This window comes from Mustela putorius, unplaced genomic scaffold (genome assembly GCF_011764305.1).
Source record: "Mustela putorius furo isolate JIRA1106 unplaced genomic scaffold, ASM1176430v1.1 tig00003914_pilon_pilon_pilon, whole genome shotgun sequence".
NCBI classification, from domain to species: Eukaryota; Metazoa; Chordata; class Mammalia; order Carnivora; family Mustelidae; genus Mustela; species Mustela putorius.
The window spans coordinates 728256-755790 of record NW_025422061.1 but is presented as its reverse complement, the minus strand read 5'-3'; positions in this window follow the sequence as shown (position 1 = coordinate 755790).

The following is a 27535-nucleotide window of genomic DNA, read 5'->3' as shown; positions in this document are numbered from 1 at the left end:
TTTTAAATATTTTATTTATTTATTTGACAGAGGGAGAGAGTGATCACAAGTAGGCAAAGAGGCAGGCAGAGAGAGAGGGGGAAGCAGGCTCCACGATGAGCAGAGAGCCCGATGCCGGGCTCAATCCCAGGATCCTGAGATCATGACCTGAGCCGAAGGCAGAGGCTTTAACACACTGAGCCATCCAGACACCCCGGCAGTTGTGTGTGTGTTTTTTTTTTTTTTTCTACCATCCATCTATTTGTTGTAGATAGTAAGATTTATTAATTTTTCAATAAAAAAACAAAAAGAAAAAAAATCACCCTATACTTTTATCTGTGTAGAGTGTAGATATTTCCAGAGGACTAACATTATAAAACACTGTTACTTGGGGCAAGTTAGCAGCTGAATAGGGACCTGGTTTTATCTGGTCCCTCGAATTTAGCTGGATAACTGTCAAATCATTCTGGGGATTTTTTTAAATTTATTTTTTATCTATTATTATTTAATTTATTATTATCATTATTAATATTCCTTTTTACTTTTATTGACATATAATGTATTATTTGCTTCAGAGGTACAGTTCTGTCAATCACCAGTCTTACACAATTCATAGTATTCACCATAGCACATACGCTTCCCAATGTTCAAAACCCAGCCACTCTATCCCTCCACACCCCAGCAACCCTCAGTTCATTTCCTGAGATTAAGAGTCTCTTATTGTTTATCTTTTCTCCAGGTGCATATTGTTTCATTTTTTTCCTTCCCTACCTCAAATGACCCCGTCCTTCCTCTCAAGTTCCTCATATAAGAGAGACCATATGATAATTGTATTTCTCTGATTAACTTATTTCAGTTACCTTATACCATCTAGTTCCATCCACATCACTGAAAATGGCAAGATTTTGTTTCCTCAGATGGCTGCATACTATTCCATGTTGTGTATGTGTGTGTGTGTATGCATATATATATTTTATATATCTCCTCTTTGTACATATATATAATCTTCTTTACATATATAATATTCTTTATTATATATAATAATCTTGTTTATATATATATACATATACATATGTATAGGTATACACATTCTTTTTATTAATTTTTTATTTTTTATAAACATATATTTTTATCCCCAGGGGTACAGGTCTGTGAATCACCAGGTTTACACACTTCACAGCACTCACCCAAGCACATACCCTCCCCAATGTCCATAATCCCACCCCCTTCTCCCAAAATCCCTCCCCCCAGCAAACCTCAGTTTGTTTTGTGAGATTAAGATTCACATATGGTTTGTCTCCCTCCCAATCCCATCTTGTTTCATTGATTCTTCTCGTACCTACTTAAGCTCCCATGTTGCATCACCACTTCCTCATATCAGGGAGATAATATGATAGTTGTCTTTCTCTGCTTGACTTATTTCGCTAAGCATGATACGCTCTAGTTCCATCCATGTTGTCGCAAATGGCAAGATTTCATTTCTTTTGATGGCTGCATAGTATTCCATTGTGTATATATACCACATCTTCATCCATTCATCTGTTGATGGACATCTAGGTTCTTTCCATAGTTTGGCTATTGTGGACATTGCTGCTATAAACATTCGTGTGCACGTGCCCCTTTGGATCACTACATTTGTATCTTTAGGGTAAATACCCAATAGTGCAATTGCTGGGTCATAGGGCAGTTCTATTTTCAACATTTTGAGGAACCTCCATGCTGTTTTCCAGAGTGGCTGCACCAGCTTGCATTCCCACCAACAGTGTAGGAGGGTTCCCCTTTCTCCGCATCCTCGCCAGGATCTGTCATTTCCTGACTTGTTTATTTTAGCCATTCTGACTGGTGTGAGGTGATATTGCATTGTGGTTTTGATTTGTATTTCCCTGATGCCGAGTGATATGGAGCACTTTTTCATGTGTCTGTTGGCCATCTGGATGTCTTCTTTGCAGAAATGTCTGCTCATGTCCTCTGCCCATTTCTTGATTGGATTATTTGTTCTCTGGGTGTTGAGTTTGCTAAGTTCTTTATAGATTCTGGACACTAGTCCTTTATCTGATATGTCGTTTGCAAATATCTTCTCCCATTCTGTCAGTTGTCTTTTGATTTTGTTAACTGTTTCCTTTGCTGTGCAAAAGCTTTTGATCTTGATGAAGTCCCAATAGTTCATTTTTTCCCTTGCTTCCCTTGCCTTTTGTGTTGTTCCAAGGAAGATGTTGCTGCGGCTGAGGTCGAAGAGGTTGCTGCCTGTGTTCTCCTCAAGGATTTTGATGGATTCCTTTCTCACATTGAGGTCCTTCATCCATTTTGAGTCTATTTTAGTGTGTGGTGTAAGGAAATGGTCCAATTTCATTTTTCTGCATGTGGCTGTCCAATTTTCCCAGCACCATTTATTGAAGAGGCTGTCTTTTTTCAATTGGACATTCATTCCTGGTTTGTCGAAGATTAGTTGACTGTAGAGTTGAGAGTCTATTTCTGGGCTCTCTATTCTGTTCCATTGATCTATGTGTCTGTTTTTGTGCCAGTACCATGCTGTCTTGATGATGACAGCTTTGTAATAGAGCTTGAAGTCCGGGATTGTGATGCCACCAACGTTGGCTTTCTTTTTCAATATCCCTTTAGCTATTCGAGGTCTTTTCTGGTTCCATATAAATTTTACCATTATTTGTTCCATTTATTTGAAAATGATGGATGGTACTTTGATAGGAATTGCATTAAATGCGTAGATTGCTTTAGGTAGCATAGACATTTTCACAATATTTATTCTTCTAATCCAGGAGCATGGAACATTTTTCCATTTCTTTGTGTCTTCCTCAATTTCTTTCATGAGTACCTTATAGTTTTCTGAGTATAAATTCTGCGTCTCTTTGGTTAGGTTTATTCCTAGGTATCTTATGGTTTTGGATGCAATTGTAAATGGGATTGACTCCTTAATTTCTCTTTCTTCTGTCTTGCTGTTGGTGTAGAGAAATGCAACTGATTTCTGTGCATTGATTTTATATCCTTACACTTTACTGAATTCCTGTATAAGTTCTAGCAGTTTTGGAGTGGAGTCTTTTGGGTTTTCCACATATACTATCATATCATCTGCGAAGAGTGATAATTTGACTTCTTCTTTGCCGATTTGGATGCCTTTAATTTCCTTTTGTTGTCTGATTGCTGAGGCTAGGACCTCTAGTACTATGTTGAATAACAGTGGTGATAATGGACATCCCTGCCATGTTCCTGACCTTAGCGGAAAAGCTTTCAGTTTTTCTCCATTGAGAATGATATTTGCGGTGGGTTTTTCATAGATGGCTTTGATGATATTGATGTATGTGCCCTCTATCCCTACACTTTGAAGAGTTTTGATCAGGAAGGGATGCTGTACTTTGTCAAATGCTTTTTCAGCATCTATTGAGAGTATCATATGGTTCTTGTTCTTTCTTTTATTGATGTGTTGTATCACATTGACTGATTTGCGGATGTTGAACCAACCTTGCAGCCCTGGAATAAATCCCACTTGGTCGTGGTGAATAATCTTTTTAATGTACTGTTGAATCCTATTGGCTAGTATTTTGTTGAGTATTTTCGCATCTGTGTTCATCAAGGATATTGGTCTATAGCTCTCTTTTTTTGGTGGGATCCTTGTCTGGTTTTGGGATCAAGGTGATGCTGGCCTCATAAAACGAGTTTGGAAGTTTTCCTTCCATTTCTATTTTTGGAACAGTTTCAGGAGAATAGGAATTAGTTCATCTTTAAATGTTTGGTAGAATTCCCCCGGGAAGCCGTCTGGCCCTGGGCTTTTGTTTGTTTGGAGATTTTTAATGACTGTTTCAATCTCCTTACTGGTTATGGGTCTGTTCAGGCTTTCTGTTTCTTCCTGGTTCAGTTGTGGTAGTTTATATGTTTCTAGGAATGCATCCATTTCTTCCAGATTGTCAAATTTATTTGCGTAGAGTTGCTCATAGTATGTTCTTATAATAGTTTGTATTTCTTTGGTGTTAGTTGTGATCTCTCCTCTTTCATTCATGATTTTATTTATTTGGGTCCTTTCTCTTTTCTTTTTGATAAGTTGGGCCAGGGGTTTATCAATTTTATTAATTCTTTCAAAGAACCAGCTCCTACTTTCGTTGATTCTTTCTATTGTTTTTTTGGTTTCTATTTCATTGATTTCTGCTCTGATCTTTATGATTTCTCTTCTAGTGCTAGGCTTAGGGTCTCTTTCTTGTTCTTTCTCCAGCTTCTTTAGGTGTTGGGTTAGGTTGTGTACCTGAGACCTTTATTGTTTCTTGAGAAAGGCTTGTACTGCTATATATTTTCCTCTCAGGACTGCCTTTGTTGTTTCCCACAGATTTTGAACCGTTGTATTTTCATTATCATTTGTTTCCATGATTTTTTTTCAATTCTTCTTTAATTTCCCGGTTGACCCATTCATTCTTTAGAAGGATGCTGTTTAGTCTCCATGTATTTGGGTTCTTTTCAAACTTCCTTTTGTGATTGAGTTCTAGCTTTAGAGCATTGTGGTCTGAAAATATGCAGGGAATGATCCCAATCTATTGATACCGGTTGAGTCCTGATTTAGGACCGAGGATGTGATCTATTCTGGAGAATGATCCATGTGCACTAGAGAAGAATGTGTATTCTATTGCTTGGGATGAAATATTCTGAATATATCCGTGATGTCCATCTGGTCCAGTGTGTCGTTTAAGGCTTTTATTTCCTTGCTGATCTTTTGCTTGGATGATCTGTCCATTTCAGTGAGGGGAGTGTTAAAGTCCCCTACTATTATTGTATTATTGTTGATGTGTTTCTTTGATTTTGTTATTAATTGGTTTATATAGTTGGCTGCTCCCACGTTGGGGGCATAGATATTTAAAATTGTTAAATCTTCTTGTTGGACAGACCCTTTGAGTATGATATAGTGTCCTTCCTCATCTCTTATTATAGTCTTTGGCTTAAAATTTAATTGATTTGATATAAGGATTGCCACTCCTGCTTTCTTCTGATGTCCATTAGCATGGTAAATTCTTTTCCACCCCCTCACTTTAAATCTGGAGGTGTCTTCGGGCTTAAAATGAGTTTCTTGGAGGCAACATATAGATGGGTTTTGTGTTTTTATCCATTCTGATACCCTGTGTCTTTTGACAGGGGCATTTAGCCCATTAACATTCAGGGTAACTATTGAGAGATATGAATTTAGTGTCATTGTATTGCCTGTAAGGTGACTGTTACTGTATATGGTCTCTGTTCCTTTCTGATCTACCACTTGTAGGCTCTCTCTTTGCTTAGAGGACCCCTTTCAAGATTTCCTATAGAGCTGGTTTGGTGTTTTCAAATTCTTTCAGTTTTTGTTTGTCCTGGAAGCTTTTAATCTCTCCTTCTATTTTCAATGATAGCCTAGCTGGATATAGTATTCTTGGCTGCATGTTTTTCTCGTTTAGTGCTCTGAAAATATCATGCCAGCTCTTTCCGGCCTGCCAGGTCTCTGTGGATAAGTCAGCTGCCAATCTAATATTTTTACCATTGTATGTTACAGACTTCTTTTCCGGGGCTGCTTTCAGGATTTTCTCTTTGTCACTGAGACTTGTAAATTTTACTATTAGGTGACGGGGTGTGGGCCTATTCTTATTGATTTTGAGGGGCGTTCTCTGAACCTCCTGAATTTTGATGCTCGTTCCCTTTGCCATATTGGGGAAATTCTCCCCAATAATTCTCTCCAGTATACCTTATGCTCCCCTCTCTCTTTCTTCTTCTTCTGGAATCCCAATTATTCTAATGTTGTTTCGTCTTATGGTGTCACTTATCTCTCGATTTCTCCCCTCATGGTCCAGTAGCTGTTTGTCCCTCTTTTGCTCAGCTTCTTTATTCTCTGTCATTTGGTCTTCTATATCACTAATTCTGTCTTCTGCCTCATTTATCCTAGCAGTGAGAGCCTCCATTTTTGATTGCACCTCATTAATAGCTTTTTTGATTTCAACTTGGTTAGATTTTAGTTCTTTTATTTCTCCAGAAAGGGCTTTTATATCTCTCGAGAGGGTTTCTCTAATATCTTCCATGCCTTTTTCGAGCCCGGCTAGAACCTTGAGAATTGTCATTCTGAACTCTAGATCTGACATATTACCAATGTCTGTATTGATTAGGTCCCTAGCCTTCGGTACTGCCTCTTGTTCTTTTTTTTTGCGTTGAATTTTGCCGTCTTGTCATTTTGTCCAGATAAGGGTATATGAAGGGGCAAGTAAAATACTAAAAGGTTGGCAACAACCCCAGGAAAATATGCTTTAACCAAATTAGAAGGGGATAAAAAGAGGTTCAAAAAGGAAGAAAGAAAAAAAAAAGAAAAAAAAAGAAAAGAAAAAGAGAAAACACCTAAGAAAAATGTAAAAAAGAAAAAATATATATATTAGATAAAATAGTAAAAAATCGTTAAAAAAGAAAAAGGTAACAGTTAAAAAAAAAATTTTACCCGAAGGCAAGAAAAAAAACAACACAAAATGAAAAAGAAAAAAATTAAATTAACTGCAAGACTAAAAAAAAATCACAGGTAAAAAGCCATGAGTTCCGTGCTTGGCTTTCTTCTCCTCTGAAATTCTGCTGCTCTCCTTCGTATTGAAACCGCACTCCTTGGTAGGTGAACTTGGTCTCGGCTGGATTTCTTGTTGATCTTCTGGGGCAGGGACCTGTTGTAGTGATTCTCAAGTGTCTTTGCCCCAGGCGGAATTGCACCGCCCTTACCAGGGGCCGGGGTGAGTAATCCGCTCGGGTTTGCTTTCAGGAGCTTTTGTTCCCTGAGCGCTTTCCGTAGAGTTCCGCAGGACGGGAATACAAATGGCGGCCTCCTGGTCTCCCGCCCGGGTTGCCGAGAGCCCAGTGCCGCTATCCTCAGTGCGCCCTCAGAGAACAGCGCCCAGTTACTCCCGTCTGCCTGACCTCCGGCCGCGCTCCAAGCTCACCGAGCCTGCGACCAGTTCAAGGTAACACCGAGCTGCGAGCTTACTGTCGTCTCTGTAGCCAGCTTTCCCGTTCCAATACCTGCAAGCTCTGTGACACTCAGACACCCCCAATCCTTCTGTTACCCTGCAGGACCTGAGGCCACGCTGACCCCGTGTGGGCTTCGCTCCGGTTTAGCCTCTGGAGCGATGTCCCTCAGCGGAACAGACTTTTAAAAGTCCTGATTTTGTGCGCGGTTGCTCCGCCGCTTGCCGGGAGCCGGCCCCTCCCCCCGGGTCTGTCTTCCCGTCGCTTTGGATTCACTTCTCCGCCGGTCCTACCTTTCTGAAAGTGGTTGTTTTTCTGTTTCCAGAATTGCTGTTCTTCTTGTCTTCGATCTGCTGATGGATTTTCAGGTGTTTGCAATCTTTAGATAATCTATCTAGGTGATCTCCGGCTAGCTGAAGTAGTCTCAGCCTGCTACTTCTCCGCCATCATGACTCCTCCCCCTCTTTATCCATTTATCTGTTGATGGATATCCAGGTTTTTTCCCATAGTTTGGCTATTGTGGACATTGCTGTTGTAATCATTTGGGTGCATGTGCCCCTTCGGTTAACTACATTTGTACCTTTAGGGTAAATACCCAGTAGTGTGATTGTTGGGTCATCGGGTACCTCTATTTTCAACTTTTTGAGAAACTCTCACACTGTTTTCCAGAGTGGCTGCACCAGCTTGCATTCCCATTTCTCCACATCCTCACCAATATCTGTCATTTCCCGACTTTTAAAATTTAGCCATGCAGACTTGTGTGATTTGGTATATCATTATGGTTTTGATTCATCTTTTCCTGATGCCCAGTTATGTAAAGCAGTTTTTCATGTGTTGGTTAGCCATTTGGGATGTCTTCTTTGAAGAAATGTCTGTTTATGTCTTCTGTCCATTTCTTGATTAGATTATTTGTTCTTTGGGTGTTGAGTTTAAGAAGTTCTTTATAGATTTTGGATACTAGCCCTTTATCTGATATGCCATTTGCAAATACCTTCCCCATTCTGTGGGTTGTCTTTGGGTTTTGTTGACTGTTTCCATTGCTGTGCAAAAGCTTTTCATCTCAATGAAGCCCCAAGAGTTCATTTTGGCCTTGCTTCCCCTGCCTTTGCTGATGTTTCTAGGAAGAAGTTGTTGTGGCTGAGGTTGAAGAGGTCCTTGTGTGTATTCTCGTCAAAGATTTTGATGGTTCCTGTCTTACATTGAGATCTGTCATACATTTCAAGTCTTTTTGTGTATGTGTGGTATAAAGAAATGGTCTGGTTTCTTTCTGAATACTGCTGTCCAATTTTCCAACACCATTTATTAAAGAGACTATCTTTTTCCCATTGGATATTCCTTCCTATTTTGTTGAAGATTAGTTGACCATAGAGTTGAGGGTCCATTTTTGGGTTCTATATTCTGTTCCATTTATCCTTGTGTCGGTTTTTGTGCTAGAACCACACTGTGTGGATGATAACAGCTTGGTAATAGAGCTTGAAGTCTGCAATTTTGATACTTCTAACTTTAGTTTTATTTTCAACATTCCTCTAATTATTCAGGGTCTTTTATGGTTCCATGTAAATTATAGGATTACTTGTTCCACATCTTCAAAAAAAATGGAATTTTTTTAATTTTTTTATTTCTTTTCAGCATAACAGTATTCATTATTTTTGCACCACACCCAGTGCTCCATGGAATCCATATCCTCTCTAATACCCACCACCTGATTCCCCCAACCTCCCACCCCACCCCTTCAAAACGCTCAGAATGTTTTTCAGAGTCCACAGTCTCTCATGGTTTACCTCCCCTTCCAATTTCCCTCAACCCCCTTCTCTCTAACTCCCCTTGACCTCCATGCTATTTGTTATGCTCCACAAATAAGTAAAACCATATGATAATTGACTCTCTCTGCTTGACTTATTTCACTCAGCATAATCTCTTCCAGTCCCGTCCATGTTGCTACAAAAGTTGGGTATTCATCCTTTCTGATGGAGGTACAATACTCAATAGTATATGTAGATCACATCTTCCTTATCCATTTGTCCCTTGACGGGCATCTTGGTTCTTTCCACAGTTTGGCGACCGTGGCCATTGCTGCTATAAACATTGGGGTACAGATAGCCCTTCTTTTCACTACATCTGTATCATTGAGGTAAATACCCAGTAGTGCAATTGCAGGGTGATAGGGAAGCTCTATTTTTAATTTCTTGAGGAATCTCCATACTGTTCTCCAAAGTGGCTGCACCAACTTGCATTCCCACCAACAGTGTGAGAGGGTTCCCCTTTCTCCACATCCTCTCCAACACATGTTGTTTCCTGTCTCGCTAATTTTGGCCATTCTAACTGGTGTAAGGTGGTATCTCAAAGTGGTTTTAATTTGAATCTCCCTGATGGCTAGTGATGATGAACATTTTTTCAACTGTCTGGTAGCCATTTGTATGTCTCTATTGGAGAAGTGTCTGTTCATATCTTCTTCCCATTTTTTGATATGATTGTCTGTTTTGTGTGTGGTGAGATCCTGGATATCAACATTTTTTCTATACTGTCATTCGCAAATATTTTCTCCCATTCCGTGGATTGCCTCTTGGTTTTGTTGATTGATGCCTTTGCTGTGCTGAAGCTTTTGATCTTGATGAAGTCCCAAAAGTTCATCTTCACTTTTGTTTCCTTTGCCTTTGGAGACATAGCTTGAAAGAAGTTGCTGTGGCTGATATCGAAGAGATTACTGCCTATGTTCTCCTATAGGATTCTGATGGATTCCTGTCTCATGGTGAGGTCTTTTATCCATTTTGAGTTTATCTTTGTATATGGTGTAAGAGAATTGTCGATTTTCATTCTTCTACATATAGCTGCCCAGTGTTCCCAGCACCACTGATTGAAGAGACTGTCTTTTCTCCAGTGTATATTTTTTCCTGTTTTGTCGAAGATTATTTGACCATAGAGTTGAGGGTCCATACCTGGGCTCTCTACTCTGTTCCACTGCTCTAAGTGTTTGTTTTTATGCCAGGACCACGCTGTCTTGGTCATCACAGCCTTGTAGTAAAGCTTGAAATCAGGTGGCGTGATGCCCCCAGATTTATTTTTGTTTTTCAACATTTCCTTAGTGATTCTGGGTCTCTTCTGATTCCATACAAATTTTTGGATTATTTTTCCAGCTCTTTGAAAAATACCGGTGGAATTTGATAGGAATGACATTAAAAGTATAGATTGGTCTAGGCAGTATAGACATTTTAACAATGTTTATTCTTCCGATCCAAGAGCATGGAATGGTCTTCCATCTTTTTGTGTCTTCTGCAATTTATTTCATGAGTGTTCTGTAGTTCCTCAAATACAGTTCCTTTATCTCTTTGGTTAGGTTTATTCCCAGGAATCTTATGTTTTTTGATGCTATAATAAATGGAATCGATTCTCTAATTTCTATTTCTGTCATTTCATTGTTAGTGTATAAGAAAGCCACTGATTTCTGTACATTGACTTTGTATCCTGCCACGTTGCTGAATTGCTATTGAGTTCTAGAAGTTTGGGGGTGGAGTGTTTTGGGTTTTCCATATAATGAATCATGTCTTCTGCAAAGAGAGAGAGTTTGACTTCTACATTACCAATGTGGATACCTTGTATTTCTCTTTGTAGTCTGATTGCTGTTGCTAGGACTTATAATACTATGTTGAACAGGAGTGGTGAGAGTAGGCATCCTTGTCGTGTCCCTGATCTCAACGGGAAGACTGCAAGCTTTTTCCATTTGAGGATGATATTTGCTGTGGTTCTTTCATAGATTTGATGAAGTTCAGGATTATTACTTCTATCCCTATACTTTGAAGCATTTTAATCAGGAACGAATGCTGGATTTTATCAAATGCTTTTTCTGCATCAATGGAGAGGACCATGTGGTTCTCTCTTCTCATATTAATATGTTCTATCACATTGATTGATCTGCGAATATTGAATCATCCTTGTAGCCCAGTAATGAATCCCACCTGGTCATGGTGGATAATCTTTTTAGTGCGCTGTTGGATCTGTTTGCTAGCATCTTGTTGAGAATCTTAGCATCCATATTCATCAGTGATATTGTTCTGAAATTCTCCTTTTTGTACGGTCTTTGCCTGGTTTGGGGATCAGGGTAATGCTGGCTTCATGGAAAGAGTCTGGAAGTTTTCCTTTGGCTTCAATATTTTGAAACAGCTTCAGGAGAATAGGTGTTATTTCTTCTTTGAAAGTTTGGTAGAATTCCCCAGTGAATCGGTCAGGTCCTGGGCTCTTGTTTTTGGGGAGGTTTTTCATCACTACTTCAATCTCATTTCTAGATATCGGTCTATTCAGGTTGTCAATTTTTTCCTGGGTCTATTTTGGGAATTTATTTTTTTCCAGGAACGCATACATTTCATCTAGGTTGCTATGCTTATTGGCATATAACTGTTGATAATAACTTCTGATGATTGTTTCTACTTCCTTGGTGTTCGTTGTGATCTCACCCTTTCATTCAGAATTTTATAAATTTGGGCTTCCTCTCTTTTCTTTTGGATTAGTGTGGCCAATGGTTTATTGATCTTATTGATTCTTTCAAAAAAAAAAAAACTAGCTTCTAGTTTCATTGATACGTTCTCCTGTATCTCTGGTATTTACCTCATTGATCTTAGCTCTAATCTTGATTATTTCCCTTCTTATGTGCGGAGTTGTTTTGATTTGTTTTTGATTCTCCAGTTCTTTAAGATGTAGAAACAGCTGCTATGTGCTGGATTTTTCTCTTTTTTTGAGAGAGGATTAGATGGCTATATATTTCCCCCTTAAGACTGCCTTTTCTGTATCCCATAGGTTTTGGACCAAAGTGTCTTCATTCTCATTGGTTTCCATGAATTGATTCAGTTCTTCTTTGATCTCCTGCTTGATCCAAGCATTCTTATGCATGGTAGTCTTTAGCTTCCAGGTGTTTGAGTTCCTTCGGAACTTTTCCTTGTGATTGAGCTCCAGTTTCAAAGCATTGTGATCTGAGAATGTGCAGGGAATCATCTCAGTCTTTAGGTATCGGTTGAGTCCTGATTTCTGACCCAGTATGTAGTCTATCCTTGATAGACTAAGCTGTTTGTTCCAGGCTTCCTCCTGATGCTTTCTCTCTATCTGTTTTTCCTCCAGATCAGTAATTCTCCTGTCTCAGTTACCATACCTTTGAGAGAATTTAGATTAGATTGGAACTCATTGAGAGTATTGTGAACTTGAGCCCTAGTAGCTTTTAGCTCCTCCCTCACATTGTGAACATCATTTCTAGTCGCTTTCAGCTCGGCCCTAATCAATTTTATTTGTTCATCCATGGTTTTTTCCAACCTAGCTATTGCCTGGATAATTGTTAGCATTAATTCTCTTTCTGACATATTGTCTATGTTGATCTCCATTAGCTCTGTTGCAGAAGGTCCATCCTCTGTATTTTTCTTCTGTTGGGCATTCCTCCTCCTAGTCATTTTGGTGAGGGATGACTGAACAGATGTAGCTGGATATGTCGACTGTGGTGCAGTCAAGGAGCACACTGGAACACTTTGTAGCAATCAGGGTTCCCCACCCAAACAAGAGACAAAAGAAAAGAAAAGGAAAAAAAAAAGAGCGAGAGAGAGATACAGGAAAGAATGGGAAGATAAAAGAGAAGGTTCAGCACAAATGGGCCCCATGTTAAGATTTATGAAATAGACAAACAAAAGCAGACAAACACAACGACTAAAAAAATTATATGACAAGAGAAAAATATCTATATATATATTTGCAAATAAAAGAAGAACCTCGTCAAAAAGAACCCCAAGTGTAAGATTTATATACTATCAGGACAAACACAAAAACACAGAAGCAGTGTTCGAAGAAACAGTGGGACAGTGGTTATAAATTCTCAGTGTGTGCGAGGAAGGTTGTTTTGATTCTTCCTGGATGTATCTTGATATCTTTTTAAAGCACTCAACTCTCCTAAGATAAATGGCGATTAAAATTGGTTTACCTATAAGGGTAGTATTGAATGGGGAAAGGGGATTACTTTGAAGCTTAACTCTATATGAATATTAGAAAATAAAAATAAAAAGGAATAAACTAGACTAAACTAAACAAGAATTAAAAAAAAAAAAAAACGAAATACAAAAATAGATTTAGGCTGCAAAGCCTAAATAAGTTCCCCGTTGGCCTCTGGCAGAGCATGTTCAAAGTCGCGGTCCCTGGGGACGCAGGATCTTTTGCTTGTACCCAAAATCATGGCAGGGGCGGCTGTCTTGGCAGCTCCAAACCGCCAGAGATGTTGCAAGCAGCAATTGCACACTGAGATTTTCCCGCTGGCCCGGGCTGGGATTGCCTGGTCTTTTTGGGTCTAAGAGTGCCTGGCTTGCGTGCACCTCTTTCAGGGGAGGCTGTGGGTCGCTCATGCACTTCATGCTCTGAGAACGGGGCGCAGGTCCGAAAGCACCAGCCTGGGCCTTCACGCACCTCTCTCAGGGGAGAGTTTGGGGTGCACGTCTTTGGCTCTGAAACAATGGCGTGATTCAAGGAGTGCTGGCTGCGCCTTTGTGTACCTCTCTCAGGGGACGATGAGGGGCATGTGCATCTCAGGCTCTATAGTAGGGCTTGCACATTCTGTTGTCTGGCAAGGCTCCCAGCCCCTCACAGGAGCTCGACCCCATGCATTCTTGGGTGCGCTGGCGGCTTAGGGACCAAGAACTGGTTTCTCCACCGCACTCTCTGTGGCTCAGCACCTGGGGAGTCTGTCCTGGGACTAGGAACTTAAGCCCCTTTCCCTATCCACCCCAATTCCTACAATTTATCCCCCACGATCCTTTGCTCATTTTCAGTGCTTTCAACCAGTCTCCAAGTTAATGCTGGTCCCCAAACGCAGGGCACTCTTGAATTACTTTTCAACTGGTCGCCTCTGTTGGCTTCCTCCTGCTTTTGTTTATCTTCCTATATCAGTCCGTCGTTCCCACACCACTTTACCTGCCCATTGGAGTCTTCTGCCCCTGTAGAGATCCAGAGGTATATAATTCTGATCTCAGGCTGATTTCATGGGTGATTGGAGTTCTTTGGTAGGTAATCAGCTCACTTTAGGGTACAGGTTGAAAAGGCGCCTCCTCCTACTTCCCACCATATTGTCCCCCCTAGTATAGACATTTTAACAATGTTTATTCTTCCGATAAAAATGGATGGAATTTTTATAGGATTGCTTTAAATGTATAGATTGCTCTAGGTAGCACAGACATTTTTACAGTATTTGTTCTTCCAATCCATGGACATGAAAGTCTTTTTATTTCTTTATATCTTCCTCATTTTCTTTCATGAGTACTCCATAATTTTCTGATTATAGATCCTCTGCTTATTTGACAAGATTTATTCCTTTATTCCTTACCTAGGGATAAATCTTATTATTTATAAATCTTATTTATTTATAAATCTTATTATTTATAAATCTTATTATTTTTGGGTGCAATCGTAAATGGGATCGACTCCATAATTTCTCTTTCTTCTGTTTTGTTGTTGTATAGAAATACAACTGATTTCTGTCCATTTATGGTTTATTCCAACAGTTTTCTGAATTTCTTTATGAAGTCTGGCAGATTTGGAGTAAAGTGTTTTGGGTTTTCAACATGAAGTATGATATTGTCTGCAAAGATTAAGAATTTGCCTTCTTCTTTGATGATTCAGACGCATTTTATTTCTTTTTGTTGTCTGATTGCTGATGTTATGACTTCTAGGACTATGTTGCATAGCAGTGGTGATGGTAGCCATCTTTGTCTTGTTCCTGACCCTAGTAATAAAGCTCTCAGTTTCCCACTATTTGGAATAATATTGCCTATGGGTTTTTCGTAGATAGCTTTGACGATAGTAAGATATGTATCTTCTATGCCTACCCTGTGTAGAATTTTGGTCAAGAAAGTATGCTCTACTTTGTTAAATACTTTCTAAGCATCTATTGAGAATATCAGATTGTTCTTGTTCTTTCTTTTATTAATGTATTGTATGACATTGATTTGTGGATGTTCAACCAACCTTACAGCCCAGGAATAAATCTCACATGGTCATGGTGAATAATCCTTTTAATATAGTGTTGGATCCTATTGGGTAGTGTCTTGGTGAGAATTTTTACATCCATGTTCATCAGGGATATTGGTCTGTAATTCTCCTTTTTGATGGGGTCTTTGGTCTGTGGATCAAGGTAATGGTTGCCTCATAAGATGAATTGGGAAGTTTTCCTTCCATTTCTATTTTTTGGATTCATTTCAGGATAATAAGCATTAATTCTTTAAATGTTTGGTAGAATTCTCTGGCAAAGCTGTCTGTCCCTGGGTTCTTGTTTGTTGGGATATTTTTGATGACTGTTGGAATCCCCTTACTGGCTATGGGTCTGGTCATGTTTTCTATTTCTTCCTGGTTCCGTCTTAGTAGTTTATATTTCACTAAGAATGTATCCATTTCTTCCAAACTGTCAAATCCACTGACGTATGATTGCTTATAATATGGTCTGACTATTGTTTGCATTTCTTTGGTGTTGGCTGTGATCGCTCCTCTTTAATTCATGATTTTATTATTGTGGGTCCTTTATCTTTTCTTTTTGATGAGTCTTGCCAGGGGTTTATCAATCTCATCAATTCTTTCAAAGAACAAACTCCTAGTTTCTTTGATCTGTTTTACTGTTCTTTTGGTTTCTATTTCATTGATTTCTGCTCTTATTTTTATTATTTTTCTTCTCTTGATTTTTTTTAGGCTATATTTGCCATTCTTTTGCCAACTACTTCAGGCGTAGGTTTAGGTTGTGTATTTGAAACTTTCTTGGTTCTTGAGAAAGACTTGCTTTGGTATATGCTTTCCTCTCAGGACTGCCTTTGCTGTATCCCAAAGATTCTGAACAGCTGTGTTTTCATTTTCATTTTCATTTCTTTCCATGTTTTTTTTTTAAATCTAATTTAATTTCCTGTTTGAACCATTCATTCCTTAGTAGGATGCTCTTTAGTCTCTATGTATTTGAGTTCTTTCCAACTTTCCTCTTGTGGCTGAGTTCTAGTTTCAAAGCACTGTGGTTTGAAAATATGCATTTATAACCCCGCCTTACCAAGTACCAAAGGATTGAGGCCTGGTTTGTGGCCCAGGGTGCGATCTATTCTGGAGAATGTTTCATGTGAACTAGAAAAAAAATGTGTATTCTTTTGCCTTGGGAATAAATGTTCTGAATATATCTCTAATGTTTCTCTGGTCCAGTGTGTCATTTATTGCCCTTATTTTATTTTTGATCTTATGTAATTGATCCATCCATTTCAATCGGTGGTGTGTTAAAGTCCCCTACGATTATTATATTCTGACAATGTGTTCCTTTGATCTTGTTATTAATTGGTTTATATAGTAGACTGTTCCCATATTAGGGGAATAGATATTTACATTTGTTAGATCTTGTTGGACAGACCCTTGAGGTCTGATATAGTGTCCTTTCTCATATCTTATTATAATCTTTGGCTTCAAATCTAATATGTCTCATATAAGAATTGCCATCCCAGGTTTCTTTTGATGTCCATTAACATGATAAATTGTTTTCCACCTATTCATTTTATATTTGGAGGTGTCTTTGGATCTAAAATGAGTTTCTTTCAAATAGCAAATCAATGGGTATTTTTTAATCCATTCTGATATGTTCTTTTTTGATTGGTTCATTTAGCCCATTTACATTCAGGGTAACTATTGAATGATATAAATTTAGTGCCATTTTATTGCCTGTAAGGTGCCTGTTACTGTATATTGTCTCTGTTCCTTTTGTCTGTAATCCTTTTAGGCTATCTCTGTTTATAGGACCCCTCCAATATTTTCAGTTTTTGTTTGTCCTGGAGGCTTTTTATTTCTCCCTCTATTTTCAATGACAGCCTAGCTGATACAGTATATTGCCGATATAGTATTCTTGGCTGCATATATTTCTCCTTTAGTGCTCTGAATATATCATCCAGTGCTTTCTGGCCTGGCAGGTGACTGTGAATAAATCTGTTGCCCAACACATATTTCTCCTGTTGTAGGTTACAGAAGTCTTCTGAGCTTCTTTGTGGATTTTCTCTTTGTCCCTGAGACTTGTGTGTTCTACTAGTAGATGGTCTGGTATTGACCTATTTTTTTATTGATTTCGAAGGGTGTTCTTTATTCCTCCTGGATTTTGATGCTTACTTCCTTCCTCAAATTAGGTAAATTCTCTGATATAATTTACTCCAATATAACTTCTGCTCCTCTCTCTCTTTCTTTTTCTTCTGGTATCCCAATTATTTTAAAATTGTCTCATCCACTGTAACACTTACCTCTCAAATTCTCTCCTCATGATCCAGGAATTTTTTTTTTATCTCTCTTTTCCTCAATCCCTTTATTCTCCATCATTTGGTCATCCATACCACTAATTTTTTCTTCTACCTCAATTATCAATAAGAACTGATAAATTTTATCATTTATTAGTAAGAACTGCCATTTTTTATTGCATGTCATTAATATCATTCTTAAAAATTTCAAATTGGTTAGATTTTAGTTCTTTTATTTCTCCAGCACGGGATTCTCTAGTATCTTCTCTGTTTTTTTCAAGCCCAGCTAGCATCTCTATAATCATCATTCTGAATTCTAGTTGTGGCATCTTACTAATGTCCATAGGGTTTAGGTTCTCAGCAGTCGGTACTGACTCTAGTTCTTTTTTTGAAGTGAGTTTTCTGCCTTGTCATTTTGTCCAGAGAAGAATAGAAGAATGAGAGAAAATGTTAAAAGAGTAACAAAGATCTCAGAAAAATACACTAACCAGGTGAGAAGAAACCAAAAACTGGGGGGAAAGAAAGTGAAAAGATGATTACACTGGTGAATAGAACATAGACACACACTTGATTTTGGATGTATTTTGGTCTCTCGGAAGGAACTACCTCCTAAAATTTTAAAGAAAGGAAAACATATATGCATAAAAATAAGGATCAATACAATGAAGGGATGGAATATGACTGAAAAGATAAAAACTTCATAAGATTAAAAAAAGAATTGATAAGATAAGAAGATTGTTGAGAAAAAAAAAAAGATAGGTGACAATGTGATCAGGTTGGAGATTAGAACAAAGCCATAAGCTAAATTCAGGGTATATTATGGTCTGATGGAAAAAACTATATTCCAAAATTTTAAAGAAAAAAAAACCTTATATGTACACAAAAAAATAAGGTTAAATACAACAAAGGGATAAAATATGACTATAAAAATAAAAATTTAATAAAAGAGTTTTTTTAAAGGTATTGATAAGATAAAATATTTAAAATTGGTTAAAATAGGAAAGTGGAGATTGGAAGACAAGATGGCAGGGAAGTAGGGAGAGGTACCTTTGAAAACAGCCTGAGATCAGAATTATACACGTCTGGATCTCTACAGGGGCAGAAGACGCCAGTGGGCAGGTAAGGCAGAATGGGGATTTCGGACTGATATCAAAAGATAAACAAAAGGTGGAGGGAGCTACAAGAGGCAACCAATTGGAAAGCAATATCCCAATCTAAGAGTGCCCTGTGTCTGGGGACCAGCATTAACCTGGAATCTGGTTGAAAGCACTCAAAGAGAGCAAAGGATCATAGGGGTGAAATTGTGGGAATCGGGGTGGCTAGGGACAGAGACTTAAGTCCTGGGACCCAGGACAGCCTCCCCTGGCGCTGAGCCAGAGAGAGTGCGGCGGAGAAACCAGGTCTTGTTCCTGAGCCACTAGTGCTCCCAAGACCGCATAGGGTCCCACTCCTGTGAGGGGCTGGGAGCCTCACCAGAAGGCAGATGCTCCAGAGCCAGAGGGCAAGTGTTACAGAGCCTAAGATGCGCCCCCCCACCCTGCTCGCTCTTAGACCTGCGCCATTCCACCAGAGCCTCAGACGCGCATGCATGCCCCACACATTCCCCTGAAAAAGGTGTACAAAGGCCCAGCCTGGTGCTCTCAGACTTGCGCCATTTCCACCAGAGCCTGAGACACATGCGCGGCCCACACACCACCCTGCGAGAGGTGCATGCAAGCCTGGCACTCTTAGACCCACAAAACCAGGCACTCCCAGCTCGGGCTAGTGAGAAAATCTCAGTGTGCGATCTCTGCTGGGAACCTCTCTGGCAGTCTGGAGCTGCCCAGACAGCTGCCACTGCTGTTGGTTTGGGGTACAAACAGAAGATCCTGCATCCCCAAGGACTGTGACTTGGAACCTGCTCTGCCAGCAGCCAAAAGGGGAATTTATTTGGGCTTTGCAGCCAGACAGAGACTTCTCTCTCAGAGGGAGGTCAGAGTGCAGTTTTCTTCCTTCTAAACCTACAAAAACCATCAAAAGTGGTCGAGGCAAGAAAAAAAAAATGAAAAACATAAAAACGTCCAAAGTACAAACTCCTGAAAAAAGCGGTTTCCTCAGAGCCCACCCCCTTGAGGGGGGCGGGAGGACTTAGCTCAGGAAACATCATTGACTGAAAACCCACATGGCAGGCCCCTTCTCGAGAAATCCAACCAGGAAAGGAAAAAAAAAAAAAAAAGACAAGAAAAAAACCACCACTACTTCATAGGACAACTTTTATTTTTAACTCATTCCCACCATTCTGGTATGTGATATATACACACATAGCCTGGTATATATACCAGGCTATGTGTGTATATATCACATACCAGAATGGTGGGAATGAGTTATATATATGATTTTTACCCTATTTACCATGACACTGAGATGTCCAGCACATCAAATTCCATAATAACCTTCTAACCTGAACTTTTTGATTCATACACCTGTGTTTTTCTTTTACAGTACTATTTTTTTTTATTTCTTTAAAATTTTAATTTAGTTTAGTCTAGTTTATTCCTTTTTATTTTTATTTTCTAATATTAATATAGAGTTAAACTTCAAGGAAATCCCCTTTCCCCAATCAATGCTACCCCTATAGGTAAACCAATTTGTAATCCCCCATTATCTTAGGAAAGTTGAGTCCTTTAACAAAGATATCAAGATACATCCAGGAAGAATCAAAACAACCTTCCTCTCCCACAGTGAAAACTTATTATCACTCTCCCATCTTTTTTGTTCGCCAGTATTTCTGTATTTTTATGTTTGTCCAGATAGTATATAAATCTTATACATGGGGTTCTTTTTGATGAGGTTCTTCCTTTATTTGCCTATATATATTTTTTTCTCTCTCTTGTTATATACATTTATCAGTCTTTTTGTTTCTCTATTTTTGTTTATATACTTTCTAACTTTTACCTTGGGGCCCATTTGGGCTGAACCTTCTCTTTTATATTCCCTTTCTTTCCTCTCTCTCCCTCTCTCTCTCTCTTTTTCTTTTCTTTTTTTCTCTCATTTGGGTGGAGAATCTTGATTGCTCAGAAGCATTCCAGGGTGCACCTTGACTGCACCACAGTTGATACATCCAGCTACATCCGTTCAGTCATCTCTAACAAAAATGACTGGGAGGAAGAATGCCCAACAGAAGAAATATACACAGGATGGGCCTTCTGCAACAGAGCTAATGGCTATCGACATAGACAATATGTCGGAAAGGGAATTCAGGCTAAGAGTTATCCAGGCAATAGCTAGGTGGGAGGAAGCCATGGATGACCAATCAGAATTGATTCAGGCCAAGCTGAAAGCGACCAGGGAAGAGGTTCACAATGTTAGGGCTGAGCTGAAAGCTACCAGGGCTGAGGTTCACAATGTTCTCAATGAGTTCCAATCTAATCTAAATTCTCTCAAAGCTAGGGTAACTGAGACAGAAGATAGAATTAGCGATCTGGAGGACAAACAGAAAGGATGAGGATTGAGCCTGGAACAAACAGGTTAGAAGCCAAGAAAACAGAATCAGGGAAATAAATGATGCCATCAAAATTTCCAATGTCAGGATTATTGGAATCCCTGAAGGGGAGGACAAAGAAAGAACTCTAGAAGACATAATGGATCAAGTTCCTCATGAAAATTTTCCCAATCTCGCAAATGGAACCAGTGTTCATGTACTAGAGGCCAAATGGTATCCACCCATGATTATAGATTCCAGAAATCATCAAGGCACCTGATAGTCAGATTGAGGAATCATAATTGTAGATATAGTCTCTTGAAAGCCGCTAGGACAAAGAGGCTACTTACTTACAGAGGAAAGCACATCAGAATAACGTCAGACCTCTCCACAGAGACCTGACAAGCCAGAAAGTGCTGTCAATATATATTAAGGGCACTAAATGAGAAGAACATGCAGCCAAGAATACTTTATCCAGCAAGGCTGACATTCAAAATGGATGGAGAGATAAAGAGTTTCCAAGACCGGCAAGGCTTAAAAGACTATGCAACCACCAAGCCAACACTGCAGGAAATATTAAGGAGGGTTCATTAAAAGAGGAAAAAAATTTAAGAATAACAATGAGCAGAAATATAGAGACAATCTACAGAAAGAAAGACTTGAAAAGGTACCACGATGTCAATAAAAACGTATCTATCAATAACCACTCTCAATGTGAATGGCCTAAATGCTCCCATAATAGGGCAGAGGGTTGCAGATTGGATAAAACGACAGGACCCATCCATATATTGTCTACAAGTTACCCATTTTGAACGTAGAGATACACCCAGACTGAAAGTGAAGGGTTGGAGAAGCATCATTCATGCCAATGGGCCATAAAAAAAGGCTGGGGTAGCAATTCTCATATCAGGTAAATTGGATTTTAAACTAAAGACTGCAGTCAGAGATACAGAAGAACACTTTACATCATTCTTAACGGGACTATACACCAAGATGATATAACAATTGTAAATATCTATGCCCCCAATATGGGAGCAGCCAATTATATAAGAAAACTATAAATCAAGATAAAGAGTTATATTGATATGAATACATTAATAGTAGGAGATCTTAACATGCCTCTCTCAGAAATAGATCATCAAAGCAGAAAATCATTAAAGGAACAAGAGAATTGAGTGACACATTGGACCAGATGCACCTCACAGATATATGCAGAACATTCCACCCTAAAATAACAGAATACTCATTCTTCTCAAGTGCACACAGAACCTTCTCCAGAATTCCTCAAGAAATTAAAAATAGAACTTCTGTATGAGCCTGCAATTGCACTCCTGGGTATTTACCCCAAAGATACAGATGTCATGAAAAGAAGGGCCATCTGTACCCCAATGTTTATAGCAGCAATTGCCATGGTTGCCAAACTATGGAAAGAACCAAGATGCCCTTCAATGGAGGAATGGATAAGGAAGATGTGCTCCATATACACTATGGAGTATTATGCCTCCATCAGAAAGGATGAATACCCAACTTTTGTAGCAACATGGACAGGACTGGAAGAGATGATGCTGATTGAAATAAGTCAAGCAGAGAGAGTCAATTATTATATGGTTTCATTTATTTGTGGAGCATAACAAATATCATGGAGGACAAGGGGTGTTAGAGAGCAGAAGGGAGTTGGGTAAATTGGAAGGGGAGGTGAATCATGAGAGACTATGGACTCTGAAAAGCAACCTGAGTGGTTTGAAATGGTGGGGGTGTGGGAGGTTGGGGTACCAATTGGTGGGTATTATAGAGGGCACGGATTGCATGGAGCACTGGGTGTGGTGAAAAAATAATTAATAATCTTTTTCTGAAAATAAATAAATTGAAAAAATTTAAAAAAAGAAACAAGAGCATTGAATGACACATTGGACCAGATGGACCTCATAAATATGTACAGAACACTCCACAAGAGAATACTCATTCTTTTCAAGTGCACATGGAACCTTCTCCAGAATAGAACATGTACTGGGTCACAAATCAGGACTCAGCTGATACCAAAAGACTGAGGTTATTCCCTGCATATACTCAGATCATGATGCTTTGAAACTGGAGCTCAATAAAAAGGAAAAGTTTGGAAGGAACTCAAACACCTGGAAGCTAAAGACCACCTTGCTTAAGAATTCTTGGATCAACCAGAAGAACAAAGAAGAACTGAAACAATTCCTGGAAACCAATGAGAATGAAGACACTTCTGTGGAAAACCTATGGGATACAGTAAAGGCGGTTCTAATGGGAAAAACCACAGCCATCCAAGCATCCCTCAAAAAAAAAAAAAAATCCAGAATAAACCAGCTGTCTCTACACCTTAAAGAACTGAAGAATCAACAACCAATCGAAACAACTCCACACCTAAGTAGGGAAATCATCAAGATTAGAGCAGAGATCAATGAGGTAGAAGCCAGAGGTACAGTAGAATGTATCAATGAAATTGAAGCTGGTTTTTTGAAAGAATCAATAAGATAGATAAACCATTGGCCACAATAATACAAAAGAAAAGAGAGAAAGCTCAAATTTATAAAATTATGAATTAAATGGGAGAGATCACAACTAACACCGTGGAAGTAGAAACAATCATCAGAAGTTATTATCAACAGTTATATGCCAAAAAACTAAGCACCCTAAATGAAATGGATGCTCCCTGGAAAACTATAAACTCTCAAAATTAAAACAGGAAGAAATTGACAACCTGAATAGACCAATATCTAGTAACGAGATTGAAGCAGTGATCAAAAACCTCCCAAAAAACAAGAGCCCAGGACCTGACGGATTCCCTGGGGAATTCTACCAAACTTCAAAGAAGAAATCACACCTCTTCTCCTGAAGCTGTTTCAAAAAATTGAAGCAGAAGGAAAACTTCCAGACTTTCTATGAAGCCAACATTATCCTGATCTCCAAACCAGGCAAAGACTCTACCAGAAAGGAGAATTTCAGACCAATATCACTGATGAATATGGATGCTAAGATTCTCAACAAGTTCCTAGCAAACAGGATCCAACAGCACATTAAAAAGATTATCCACCATGACCAGATGGGATTCATCCCTGGGCTACAAGGATGGTTCAACATTCGCAAATCAATCAATGTGATAGAAAAAATCAATAAGAAAAGAGAGAAGAACCACTTTGTCCTCTCAATTGAAAGCATTTGACAAAATTCAGCATCCATTCCTGATTGAAACGTTTCAAAGTATATGGATAGAGGGAACATTCCTGAACTTCATCAAATCTATGAAAGACCCACAGCAAATATCATCCTCAATGGGAAAATGCTCACAGCCTTCCCGTTAAGATCAGGAACAATGACAAGGATGCCCACTCTCACCGCTCTTATTCAACATACTATTAGAAGTCCTAGCAACAGCAATCAGACTACAAAGAGAAATAAAAGGTATCCAAATTGTTAATGAAGAAGTCAAACTCTCTCTCTTCACAGATGACATGATTCTTTACACGGAAAACCCGAAAGACTCCACCCCCAAACTACTAGAACTCATACAACAATTCAGCAACGTGGCAGGATACGAAGTCAACATGCAGAAATCAGTGGCTTTCTTATACACTAACAATGAAAATACAGAAAGGGAAATTAGAGAATCGATTCCATTTACTCTAGCACCAAGTGCCGTAAGATACCTGGGAACAAGACTAACCAAAGAGGTAAAGGAATTGTACTTGAGGAACTACAGAACACTCATGAAAAAAATTGAAGAAGACAAAAATATGGAAGAACATTCCATGTTATTAGATCAAAATAATACACATTGTTAAAATGTCTATATTGCCTAGAGCAATCTATACTTTTAATGTCATTCCAATCAAAATTCCACCGGTATTTTTAAAAAGGCTGGATCAAATAATCCTAAAATTTGCATGGAATCAGAAAAGACCACAGCTCACTAGGGAAATGTTGAAAAACAAAAATAAAACTGGAGGCATCACATTACCTGATTTCAAGCTTTAGTACAAAGCCAAGATCCTAACAAGACAGCATGGTACTGGCATAGAAACAGACACATAGACCAGTGGAACAGACGATAGCCCAGATATGGACCCTCAATTCTATGGTCAAATAGTCTTTGACAAAACAGGAAAAATATACAGTGGAATAAATTCTCTTCAATAAATGGTGCTGGGAAAACTGGGAAGCTATATGCAGAAGAATGAAACTCAACCATTCTCATACACCATACACAAAGATAAACCCAAAATGTATAAAATACCTCAACATGAGACAGGAATCCATCAGAATTCTAGCAGAGAGTATACGCAGTAATCTCTTCGATATCAGCCACGGCAACTTCTTTCAAGATATGTCTCCAAAGGCAAAGGAAACAAAAGCGAAGATGAACTTTTGGGACTTCATCAAGATCAAAATCTTCTTCACAGCAAAGGAAATAGACAAAAAAAAAAAAAAAAAAAAGAAAGAAACAAAAAAAAAAAAAAAAACAAAACAAAGAGGCAACCCACGGAATGGGAGAAGATATTTTCAAGTGACAGTACAGACAAAAGGATGATATCCAGGATCTATAATGAACTCCTCAAACTCAACACACACAAAACAGACAATCATAGCAAAAAAATGGGAAGAAGATATGAACACACACTTCTCCAATGCAGATATACAAATGGCTATCAGACACATGAAAAAATGTTCATCATCACTATCCATCAGGGAGATTCAAATTAAAACCACATTGAGATATCAGTTTACACCAGTTAGATTGGCCAAAATTAGCAAGACAGGAAACAACATGTGTTGTAGGGGATGTGGAGAAAGGGGAACCCTCTTCCACTGTTGGTGGGAATGCAAGTTGGTGCAGCCACTTTGGAGAACAGTGTGGATATTCCTCAAGAAATTAAAAATAGAGCTTCCTTATGACCATGGCATTGCACTCCTGGGTGTTTAACCCAAAGATATGGATGTAGTTAAAAGAAGGGCCATCTGTACCCCAATGTTTATAGCAGCAATGGCCACGTTCACCAAACTGAGGAAAGAACAAAGATGCCCTTCAACAGACAAATGGATTAGGAAGATGTGGTCCATATACACTATCGAGTATTATGACTCCATCAGAAAGGATGAATACCCAACATTTGTAGCAACATGGACGGGTCAGGAAGAAATTATGCTGAGTGAAATAAGTCAAGCAGAGAGAGTCAAGTATCATATGGTTTCACTTATTTATGGAGCATAACAAATATCATGGAGGACAATTGGAAATGGAGAGGAGAAGGGAGTTGAGTGAAATTGGTAGGAGAGGTGAACCATGAGAGACTATGGACTCTGAAAAACAATCTGAGGGTTTTGAAGGGGGGAGGGTGCGAGGTTGGTGGAACCAGGTGGTGGGTATTATAGAAGGCAGGGATTGCATGGAGCACTGTGTGTTGTACAAAATTAATGAATACTGTTATGCTGAAAAAATTAAAGAAAAATTTAAAAAATAAAATAAAGTAGGAAAGTGGAAACAGTATAAAATAGAAAATAAAAAATAACAAGAATAATTGGGATTCCAGAAGAAGAAGAAAGAGAGAGGGGAGCAGAAGGTATTCTGGAGGGAATTATTGGGGAGAATTTCCCCAATATGGCAAAGGGAACGAGCATCAAAATTCAGGAGGTTCAGAGAACACCCCTCAAAATCAATAAGAATAGGCCCACACCCCGTCACCTAATAGTAAAATTTACAAGTCTCAGTGACAAAGAAAAAATCCTGAAAGCAGCCCGGGAAAAGAAGTCTGTAACATACAATGGTAAAAATATTAGATTGGCAGCTGACTTATCCACAGAGACCTGGCAGGCCGGAAAGAGCTGGCATGATATTTTCAGAGCACTAAACGAGAAAAACATGCAGCCAAGAATACTATATCCAGCTAGGCTATCATTGAAAATAGAAGGAGAGATTAAAAGCTTCCAGGACAAACAAAAACTGAAAGAATTTGAAAACACCAAACCAGCTCTACAGGAAATCTTGAAAAGGGTCCTCTAAGCAAAGAGAGAGCCTACAAGTGGTAGATCAGAAAGGAACAGAGACCATATACAGTAACAGTCACCTTACAGGCAATACAATGGCACTAAATTCATATCTCTCAATAGTTACCCTGAATGTTAATGGGATAAATGCCCCTGTCAAAAGACACATGGTATCAGAATGGATAAAAACACAAAACCCATCTATATGTTGCCTCCAAGAAACTCATTTTAAGCCCGAAGACACCTCTAGATTTAAAGTGAGGGGGTGGAAAAGAATTTACCATGCTAATGGACATCAGAAGAAAGCAGGAGTGGCAATCCTTATATCAGATCAATTAGATTTTAAGCCAAAGACTATAATAAGAGATGAGGAAGGACACTATATCATACTCAAAGGGTTTGTCCAACAAGGAGATTTAACAATTTTAAATATCTATGCCCCCAACGTGGGAGCAGCCAACTACATAAACCAATTAACAACAAAAACAAGGAAACACATCAACAATAATAAAATAATAGTAAGGGACTTTAACACTCCCGTCACTGAAATGGACAGATCATCCAAGCAAAAGATCAGCAAGGAAATAAAGGCCTTAAACGACACACTGGACCAGATGGACATCACAGATATATTCAGAATATTTCATCCCAAAGCAACAGAATACACATTCTTCTCTAGTGCACATGGAACATTCTCCAGAATAGATCACATCCTCGGTCCTAAATCAGGACTCAACCGGTATCAAAAGATTCGGATCATTCCCTGCATATTTTCAGACCACAATGCTCTAAAGCTAGAACTGAACCACAAGAGGAAGTTTGAACAGAACCCAAATACATGGAGACTAACCAGCATCCTTCTAAAGAATGAATGGGTCAA